The sequence below is a fragment of the Nicotiana tomentosiformis genome, chromosome 10, assembly GCF_000390325.3.
Source record: "Nicotiana tomentosiformis chromosome 10, ASM39032v3, whole genome shotgun sequence".
Taxonomy (NCBI): Eukaryota; Viridiplantae; Streptophyta; class Magnoliopsida; order Solanales; family Solanaceae; genus Nicotiana; species Nicotiana tomentosiformis.
This window is the reverse complement of record NC_090821.1, coordinates 23,896,476-23,907,574: the sequence shown is the minus strand read 5'-3', so window position 1 is coordinate 23,907,574 and position 11,099 is coordinate 23,896,476.

Below are 11,099 nucleotides of genomic sequence, written 5' to 3'. Positions count from 1 at the left end.
GATTGTCACAGACTTGAATCAAATTCCCAACCTCGAGTGCAAGGTGCTTATGGGGGAATGGAATGTTAAAATTGGCAGTAGTAAAAAAAGAAGAATTTGAAGTAGCTATATTATATTTAAAAAGTAGCCTACGTTTTGCATTAGCAATTTAGTCCGAGTTCTAGCCTCTAGATATTCAATTCGTTGTAATAAAACCCTCATACCTACCTAGAAGATTGATGTCAGCTCGCAACTTTTTAAGCTGTTTCTGTCATGCATTGTTTAAGCAGTAGCACGTTTTGCATTAGCACTTTCGGTTGCTTCCAATAACCCTAATGTGGGAATTCGAGTTCCTTCCGGCATGCCTGGAAATCAAACAGTGCAAAGAATCGGTAACGTCTCTCCCTTTGTCTCTCCAAGGGAGGAATTCGATTTTAATGAAAATAAAGCAGGTGGTGCAGGTAGTGGATCCAGGAACGACAACAACGCTAACGATCCTTTCAAAACCATGATCATGAGATTCATGAGGGAAATGAATGAACGAATGGACCAAAATGCTAAAGAATTCCATGATCGGATTGATCAGATCCCTAGAGCACCACCGGTGTTAAAAGGACCAGATTCAAAAAAGTATACGCAGTTGCCGTTCAAACCAAGTACGGCCTTGGAATTAATTCCGAAAAGATTCAAGATGCCAAATATCCCGAGGTATGATGGGATTTCACAAGAGCATATCACGACTTATACTACGACTGTAAAGGGAAATGACTTGGCCCCGCACGAGATCAAATCTGTCTTGTTGAAAAAATTTGGCGAAACCCTAACGAAGGGTGCTTTAACTTGGTATTCTATTTTATCTAAGTATTCCATTGATTCTTTTGAAATGCTTGATGATTCTTTCATTAAAGCCCATGTTGGGGCAAAAAAAGTCCAAGCTAGAAAGGCGGATATATTCAGAATCGCTTAAGGAGAATCCGAACTATTGCGAGAGTTCGTGATCCGATTTCAGAAGGAGAGGATGATGTTGTCGGCAGTTTCAGTTGAGTGGGCAGGTGAAGCATTCTCCAATGGTCTCAATCCACTGAGCTCTGATGCTTCCAGGAAGCTGAAGGAAAGTATGTTGGAATTTTAGGCAACCACATGGGCAAATGTCCACAATCGCTATGAATAAAAAATTAGAATATAAGATGATTAACCGAGTTCTTCAGTGTCTTCCAAAGGATGTAATCATGATCAGAATCAGGAGAAGTTCAAAACTGATTTTGATGCAGATCGAAGGTCTTCTAGGAGTTGCTTTCAGCCTTACGAAAGGGTTGATGGGCGTGAAAATACAGGATTTGAGTCATCAGACAGGTTTGCTTCCGATAGAATGGCGGATCGTGGTCGGAGTAGAAGATCTTTATAGGAGAAGGAACCATCGGGGTCCCGAAATTCAGCATACCCCCAGTTATCTGACTATAACTTCAACAACAACTTAGTAGAATTGGTGTCAGTTATGAGAAACATTAAGGAGGCTAGATTCCCAAAACCAATTCGATCGGATCCTAGTCAAAAGAATCCTAATCTATGGTGCGAGTTCCATGCAACGCATGGTCATAGGACTGGGGACCACCGGCACCTTCGTGAAGAGGTTGTAGCGTTATTGAAGAATGGTCACCTTAGAGAATTTTTAATTGATCGGGCCAAAAGTAATTATGTGAAAAATCGAGACGCTGCGGAGCCAGCAAAACCGACTGTAGGGTCACCTCGCTTGACGATAAACATGATCTTCGGTGGTGACGAAGTAAATGGGGTGACATTTTCAGCAGCAAAGAAGACAAAGATATCGATAACTCATGACAAGAGGATCCGGGAAGCAACAGAAGATGATGAAATCACCTTCACGGAAGAGGATGTTGATGGCCTTCTTTTACCACACAACGATGCTCTGGTAATATCGCTTAATATATTAGATTTTAAAATTAAACGTCTGTTGGTTGATCTAGGTAGTTCAGCTAATATCATTCAATGGAGAATTTTGGAACAAGCAAAGTTAACCTGTCAAGACCCAACTCCCACCGGAGTCGCGCCGATACCTAACACTACTTGCTAGGCAAGCCAACGGTCACATAATAGCTTAACATTTAAATAAACATGGTTTAATAAACTCAACAACAGAAATATCATAAATATCTAATGCAAATAACTGAAATACTGCTACAACCACCCCAAAATCTGGTGTCAATTAGTACATGAGCACTACTGAGTATCAAAAGATAACCAAATCCTTAGTATAACTGTCTGAGTAATAGAACAATATTGAAGAAAATAAAGGGAAAAAGAGTCAAGGTCTATGGACGTCATAGAAGCTACCTTGAAGTCTCCAAGCTCTGGTTCTAGCACGCGATCTAGCAATCACCACGTCCGGATGCACCTGGATCTGAACACGAAGTACAGAGTATAGCATGAGTACAACGACCCCATGTACTCAATAAGTAACAGAACTAACCTTGGGCTGAAAGCAACGACGAGCTCAGAAGAAGACAGTCAAAACCAAAATAAATGAAAACACAAATATAATGATGTTAGTAACAATAAGTAACTCAAAGCAATTATCAAAATCTGCTCGTTCATGTTACATGAATCTAGACATGCTTTCAAGTATAACAATAAAAGCCCAACACTTATAGGAACATGTCAATTACAACTAGCATGAGAAATGGTACATCTCTATGCCTACATGTCAAGTATGCATGTCAAATGAATGATTGCACGGAGGCATTCCTAAGTACTATCACTCTCCATATACTCAAACTGTCTATCTCCAATGCCCACTCATCAAACACACACACACACACACACAATCACTCAGCACTGTACGGGTGTCTGGCGTCAATGCCCCTCATCAGAGCACGTGTATGTATCACTGTGCCTGCGCTCACTGCTGATATGTCAGACTCCGAAGGGGCGGATCCTACCCAAGCGCTAACCAAAAGCCAAAAGGCCTGCTACAGCATGTAGCCCGATCCACTTAATAATAATAGTAAAGCCAATATGGCCTGCTACGACGTGCAACCCGATCCACAATAACATTCTCAACATGGCTCTAAAGCCTATCTCAGTCATCAATCTCTCAAGTCTCAAGGGCTCACAATCTCGTACCATTCAGACCAACAATGATAATATGTGATGTAACAATGAATGATGAACATATACTAAGATATGATATGCAGATGAAGAATCATGACAGAGTGTAAAAATACAGTTAAATCAGATAACTCAAAATAACAGAAATAGCCTCAACAGGTCTTAATCAGATAACCACATAGCATAGATATGATTTCTAGCATGAGTCATAGCTCAGTAAATCTAACAAGTCAGAAAAACACAGATAAAATAAGATATGATGGCAACATAGCCCAAATGTCAACCCGGATCTTGATTACCTCGCTGTACACCCACACGCCCGTCACCTAGCATGTGCGTCACCCCAGCACATCACAAATAACACATTTTCCAGGGATAATTACCCTCAATTTCAAGTTTAGAAATGTTACGTATCTCAAAACACACAAATTAATACTCCAACAAGCCCTTCCCACACGTATCCGCCTCCGAATTATTCATACTGCTTTAAGCATTAGGATAAATTTGTATAATGTATTCAGACTCGTTGGTATGATTGGACGGGGTCTAGGGAGCTCAGGTGTGTTTCAGATTGATTCCGGGCTATGTTGGTGAATTATAACATTTCAGGTTTTGGCAGGGATTTGGAGCATCGCACTTGCGGCCATGTGCATCGTACCTGCAGAACCACATGTGCGGAATTTCGATCGTAGAAGTGGGATTTGAAGTGGCTTAGGTGGATCGCATATGTGCTGGATTTGCGTAGGAGCAGGGCCACTTTTGCGAGGGTGTTTGTGTGCAGAGCGCATCCGCAGATGCAGGAGAGTGTCACAGAAGCAAAGAGTTGGCTGGTTAAGTGATTCTTGCATGTGCGAGGGTTTTGCCGGAGATGCAACATCGCAGAATCAACCAAGTGGCCCGCAGATGCGGAATCACTGGTAGGAAAATATATTTCGAGAGTTCGGCTTATTATTACTATTTTTTTGGAGCTCGGCTAGAGGCGATTTTTGGGAGATATTCTTCACCACTTTGAGGGTAAGTGATTTCTACTCGATTTTGATAATATAGCTTGTTTCACATGGATTATTGCACATAGATAATGAGATTTGAAACAAAAATTTAGGGGGATCTTATGCTAGATTTTGGAAAGTGAATAATTTAGATTTGAACCCTGATTTGGAGTTGAATTTGGCTGAAACTTGTATATTTGAACTCGTATTTGAATGGGAAGTCAGAATTAGTGAGTTTTGTCGGGTTCGAGTAGCAGACCCAGGTTAACTTTATATAATTGATTAATGATTGAGCCATTATGCTATGTAATTATTTTCTTTAGCATTATTTGATACTATGGTGTGTTATTTGACTAGATTTGACCTGTTCGGAAACTGATTTGAGAGGCAAGGGATTCTTGAAGTATTGATTCTCGCTCGTTCGAAGTAAGTATATTAAATAGGCTTGGTTTGAGGGTATTTCCCCATAGACTATGATGTTGGCTATGCGTTAGGGGTGACGCATATGCGATGTGACGAGCACATATGCGTTCACCGTGGTTATTCACGATCCGCATAGACTTTAGGCTAATATATGTCTTATTTTAGTATCATGCTTCTTTGATACCATGTTTTCTCTACTTGTATTAATACGTGAGCTATTCTTTATGCTACAAATCATGTCTAAGTTAATGCTGATCTGTTTGAGACATGATAGGACTATTTTTGCTATGTTGAGCTATTTGCCTTAGCCGTAGTCATATTTTTCAGTCATATATTATATCCGCACATCTCTGTCTCTGCGCACTCTTTATATGTTATCTCACAGGTTGTTAGTGTCTTTATTTGTGTGACACGAGTTTGAGCTGAGTTGTGGCACGTTGGTATATTCTGTGCGGTATTTTTATTATGGTACTGTGAGATGTTGGCATATTGATACATAAGGAGATTGATGATTGATTTTGGGACATAGTGCCATATTGAGCAGATTGATGATTGATCTTGGTCCATAGAGCCATGTTGATATTGATTGTGAGATGACGCTTGTATCAATACCCCATATTGGGCTAACTGATATTGATCATTGATTTTTGATCCTATCAGGACTTGTGCTAGGATCCTCCCCTCCGGAGTCAGGTGATAACCCATGGTTCTTTGGGCCCTGTGAGTGCAGTAACATGATATATGCTTAGTGAAGGACTTATGTGAGGCACACGTACAATGCTGTGTGTGTGTGTGTGTGTGTGTGTATGCATGTGTGTGTGTGTGTGATGATTCAGGGGCATTGTGCCAGGCATCGTGAGAGTGCAGAGAGTATGATTTCAGGGGCATTCTGCCAGGTACCATGAGAGTGCTGAGAGTATGATTGAGGGGTACTTATGCAGTCACTATAAATGTGCGTAGATTTTGTATACTTGATGATTAAACTGTGATGTTGTTGATTTTGGCATGTATACTTGTCTTACATGCATATAGTTGTATTTTCCTCATGCTAAATGGTATTTGATGTTTCTATTTGATGGTTAGAGCTTGAAATCGCAGTTTATTTTGATAAATCCCCTTTTAGCTGACTTCTGTGAAAACGTTTATGCCTTGACTGATATACATCAAAATCATGCTTATTTACCGCCTTATTTTGATAGAGTTGAACCTGATATTATTTGAGCTGCTTTATTTTTTGCCATTATTATGCTGTTATTATTGTTGTTGGCTGCTGAAAGTAAGCATCGAACTTGCCTAGCTCATGACTGCTTTCAAGTCGAGGTTAGATATGCTACTTATTGAGTACATGGGGTTTGTTGGCCTCCACGAAACTAAACCTGAAATCAAGAAAAAGGAAAAATCACTGAAAAGCAATTTCGAGCCAAATATGAAAATAAAGATGTTTCAATTGCTCATTAAGCCGTCAAGGCAAATATACACCATCTTCGGATTTGATCTATCGGCTGAGGGACGAATCTGAAGATGAACAACCTTTTGTTCTAGTGGCCCGCGAGCCGTTGCAGCTCAAAAAGCAAGGGGCCACTGAACCAGATATCCGTGAGTCCAATCTGCCTCAAGCCAGGGAGGTCGACGAGGAGACCGGGGCCGATGCTTCCCGGGACGCGGGCAATGCCCCGTAAGAGGCACTCGCTGTGATAGACATCACCGAGTCACCCTCGTTCACCGAGTCCATGTACAACGAGGCTCAAATAGTGAAAGAGCATCCCATCGAGGGGGCCTATGGAGCGAAAGACCCCCTCCGCTGCTTTTTTGATATCGTGGATTCCACCGCCACAGAAGACGTCACCGGATTGGGTGACATAGAGGTACCGAGAAATAGCTCGACCTCGGGGGCAGGTGGGCCTAACTCGAGCCCAAAATTGGTCAATCGGTTCCATGTCTCGAGTATGGATCCTGATCGGAATCGGTCCTTTATCATTACCATTCCGGAGGATGCCCGGTTCCTTTCCGCCCCTATAGGGGTGGCCAGTTACCTCCAGTGCCTGGTGACCAAAGAAGACCAGGCCAAAATGAACGAGGTAGACGCACCCTACCTGTTCAACGAAGCACAACAGGCGCTGAACCAGGTAACTTTAGATAACTCTCGATGATTTTAATTTCTCCTTTTATACTTAAATTAATTAACTGATAATCCTAATATTTTCCTTCATTTTTGTAGGCCTCGGTGCTTCACCATGAAACTTTCCTCTGGTACCGGGATGAGCTGAACCAGCTCGAAGCCAAAGTTAGAGAGCTCACCGAGAAGAGAGACACGTACAAACTTCTCAGTGAGCACCGTGAAGTAGAGGCTAAGAGCCTTTGAGCTGAGTTGGAAGCAGCTCGAAAAGAACATGCCGACCTGGTTGAACAGGTAAAATTTTTTGAAGTTAGTGACGATGAGCTAGACACGGTGTCTAATGGTCGGAACCCACAGGTTCAACCGAAGATCGATCGGATCGCCCAACTCCAAGCCAAGATGGATGCAGTCAAGGTCGAGGCCGAAGAGTGGAGAGGCAGGATGGACTGCCTGGCCTCGGAAAAGGAGACTGCCCGGGCGCAGTTCACCTCGGCGGAGGTCCAGCTTCAAGCGACGAGGGAGAAAGCTGAGGCACGGTCCCAAACGATTGAGGAGCTCCAGTCCCAGCTAAGCTCGGTTGTTTCTGATCGAGAGACCCTTGACAAGGAGCTTAAGGTGACCAAGTCGGTAGTTAAAGTGACCAAAGCTGATGCCGACGAGTGGCCCAGTATAAGGCCGTTGTCGAGGCAATCCAAGACCGGCTGAAAGATATCATCGAATATGTAAAGTGGCAGTCCCGAAGGGAGGCCCTCGAGGAAGTTCATGCTCGGGGTTTTGATTTGTCACCGAGGTCAAAACTACTAAGGGCTTGAAGCCGAGGCCAAGAAACTGGCGTATCCCGAGGATGAAGAGGACTCCAAGGGTTCTGACGGATCCAGGGGCGGAGAAGACTCTGATGGTGCCGGTGACGAGGCAGACTCCGGTGGAGGCCAAGCCATTTAAGTGCCTTGTATATTTTTCTTTGTTTTTGTACTTTTTTATTTTTGTACTTTTTTGTCAAGATCGTTTGGCCTTTGTAAAGATCTTTTCACATATATTTATAATGCTCTTTTTCCCTTCGACATTTTTAAGCTCGTTTCCTTTCACTTTGTTCTTTATGATTGCAAAAATATCGAATGCCTTACCATGTAATAATAAGGTCTTGTTCGGAGTTTGAACAAGCCGCGCTCTCGATATTATTTTGTTCAAGACTCGTGGGGGCTCGGTATGACTGGAAGCTTCCCCCAAAGTACTTAGAATATTTTAGATTATAATTTGCCGAGGGTAGCCTTTTGAACCGGTTTAGATATTTTGAAGGCTTTGTTTTTTGTTAAGAGTCTCAGACGTCTCCGAGCCATTTTAGTACGGCCGTAGACTTTTTAGTTCGGGTGTTGCCTAGTGGGCTTGTTACCCCGAGCCATCCGGGCTTAACCGAGTTCCGGAATGGGGGTGGTCATACCCTTTAAAGTTTGAACACTGCCAAATAAGCTTTGTCCCCTGGACTTTATTATCCTGGGATGTCTGAACCTGCCTTGGGCGGCAGTCCCCGAGTGAGGTGGCCCTTGGGCTCGATGTCTTCGGGGGATCAAATATAATAAAGAAAAAATTTTCAAAGGGCAAAATATTTATCTGCAAGGTAGAAATTTCCTTTCACTTTTGTGCGTAATATACAAAGTTACACATGTGTTCAAGCTTTTTGTCCGAGCTCGGGTGGTCTATGTAGGCATGGTTTATTCGACCATTTCGGCCTAACAGTAAATCCTATCGATCGAGCCTAGACTATTCGAGCACAAAGTTTGTTTCCTTGCCAAAATCATTTTTCAAGAGTGATGCCCCCCAACGTTCGAGGTCGATCATAGAGAAGCCTCGAATACTGTTGACAACCGGTCTTCGATTATAAGTTAGTACAATCCACTGTTGCCTTGTTAAAAACCTTGTCGGAAAACCCATTTGGGACAAAATCGATTCAAGGGAAAAAGAGTGCAACGCGTGCTTTCGGGCCTTAGCAGTAATATCATTTCAAGTGAGTTACGTTCCAGTTGTTCGGTAGTCATTCACCGTTCATTGCTCGGAGTTTGTACGATCCTTTTTCGGTGATCTCGATAAGTTGATACGGACCTTCCCAGTTTGGTCCCAGCTTTCCTTCGTTCGGGTTCCGGGTGTTTAATGTGACCTTCCTTAACACTAAGTTCCCGACATTGAAGTGTCGAAGGTTGGCTCTTCGATTGTAATACCTCTCGATCCGTTATTTTTGGGCGGCCATTCGGACGAGGGCGGTTTCACGCCTTTTGTCTAACAGTTCCAGGCTCGTATTCATGGTTTCGTTGTTCGATTCTTCGATTGCATATCGGAACCTGAGACTCGGTTCTCTGACTTCGACCGGTATTAGAGCTTCGACGCCGTAAACCAACGAGAATGGGGTGGCCCCGGTAAAGGACTTCGAGGTCGTACGGTATGCCCATAGGACTTCGGGCAAGATTTCTTTCCATTTTCCTTTGGCGTTGGTCGATCTCTTTCTGAGGTTTTGGAGTATGGTTTTGTTTGTGGATTCTGCTTGCCCGTTCCCACTAGGGTGATAGGGCGTCGACATGATTCTTTTGATCTTATGATCTTCGAGAAACTTGCTTACTTTGCTGCCGATGAATTGCTTCCCATTGTCACACACGATCTCGGATGGCATTCTGAACCGACATATTCTGTGGTTGAAGATAAAATCAATGACTTCCTTCTCCCTGACTTTTTCAAATGCATGGGCTTCCACCTATTTAAAAAGATAGTCAGTCATAAATAATATAAATTGAGCCTTACCGGGTGCCCATGGAAGGGGGGCGGTGATGTCCATCCCCCATTTCATTAATGGCAAGGGTGACAAGACTGAATGTAGCAGCTCCCTGGGCTAATGAATCATCGGAGCATAACTTTGACATCCGTCGCATTTTCCTACGAACTCCTTTGCGTCTTTTTCCATGTCGATCCAATTGTAGTCGGCTCTAATTATTTACTGAACTAGTGATTCGGCGCCTGAATGATTTCTGCAGGTGCCTTCATAGATTTCCCTCAGAACGTACTTAGTGTCTTCGGGTCCTGAGACATATTGCGAGTGGTCTATCTAACGTTCTCCAGAACAATGTACCGTCTTCGGACAGGCTGAACCGGGCTGCCTTCGTACGCAGAGTCCTCGATTCCCTAGGATCCGAGGGCAATTTTCCGATCTTGAGATATTTTATATATTTGTTTCTCCAGTCCCAAGTTAGGCCTGTTGAGTTTATTTCGGCGTGACCTTATTCCACTACGGATCTCATGAGTTGCATGACCGCCCCTGAGTTTAACTCACCGTCATCGACCGACGATCCCAAGTTAGCAAGGGCATCAGCCTCGCTGTTTTGATCTTGAGGCACATGTTGTAGAGTCCATTCTTTGAACCGATGTAATGTTATCTTCAGTTTATCCAGGTACCTTTGCATTCGTTCCTCTCTAACTTCGAAGGTCCCATTAACTTGGTTCACCACAAGGAGGTAATCACACTTAGCTTCGATCACCTCTACCCCCAAGCTTTTAGCCAGCTCGAGACTTGCAATCATGGCCTCATACTCAGCTTCATTGTTAGTTAATTTTACAATCCTAATAGATTGTCTAACTATATTACCTGCGGGCTGTTTCAATACAATTCCATGTCCGGACCCCTTCGCGTTCGAGGCACCATCCGTAAAGAGGGTCCAGATTCTGGAAGATGTCCCCGAGTTCAACAACAACTCTCTTTCGACCTCGGGTATTAAGGCCGGTGTAAAGTCGGCCACAAAGTTTGCCAAAATTTGAGACTTAATAGCGGTTCGAGGCCGATATTCGATGTCGTACCCACTGATCTCTACGGACCATTTGGCCAACTGTTCCGAGAGATCGGGTTTATGCATTACATTCCTCAATGGGTAAGTGTTAACAACATATATGGGGTGACATTGAAAGTACGATTTTAGCTTCCTAGAGGTGCTTAGCAAAGCGAGCGCCAACTTTTCTAGGTGAGGGTACCTAGTTTCGGCCTCGCCGAGAGTCCTGCTAACATAGTAAATTGGAAATTTTGTACCTTTCTCCTCCCGGACCAGGACTCCACTTACCGCTATCTCCGACACTGCCAAGTATAGGTATACCGGTTTGTCTTTCTTCGGCATGTGAAGTAACGGTGGGCTCGAGAAATATTGGTTGAGCTCCTCCAAGGCGCGTTGGCACTCCGGGGTCCATGAGAAGTTATTCTTTTTCTTCAACAGTGATAAGAAACGGTGGATCTCCGGGTTCAACTTGATATTGTATTTCTTCAATATGCTGAAGGTTACCTGGAAATGTTTCAAATGGTCCTCTGCTCGCAGGGACATAACCAACATATCATCAATGTAAACCTCCATTGATTTTCCTATTTGCTCTTCGAACATCCGATTTACTAGGCGTTGACAAGTGGCGCCGGTGTTTTTTAGTCTGAACGACATCACATTATA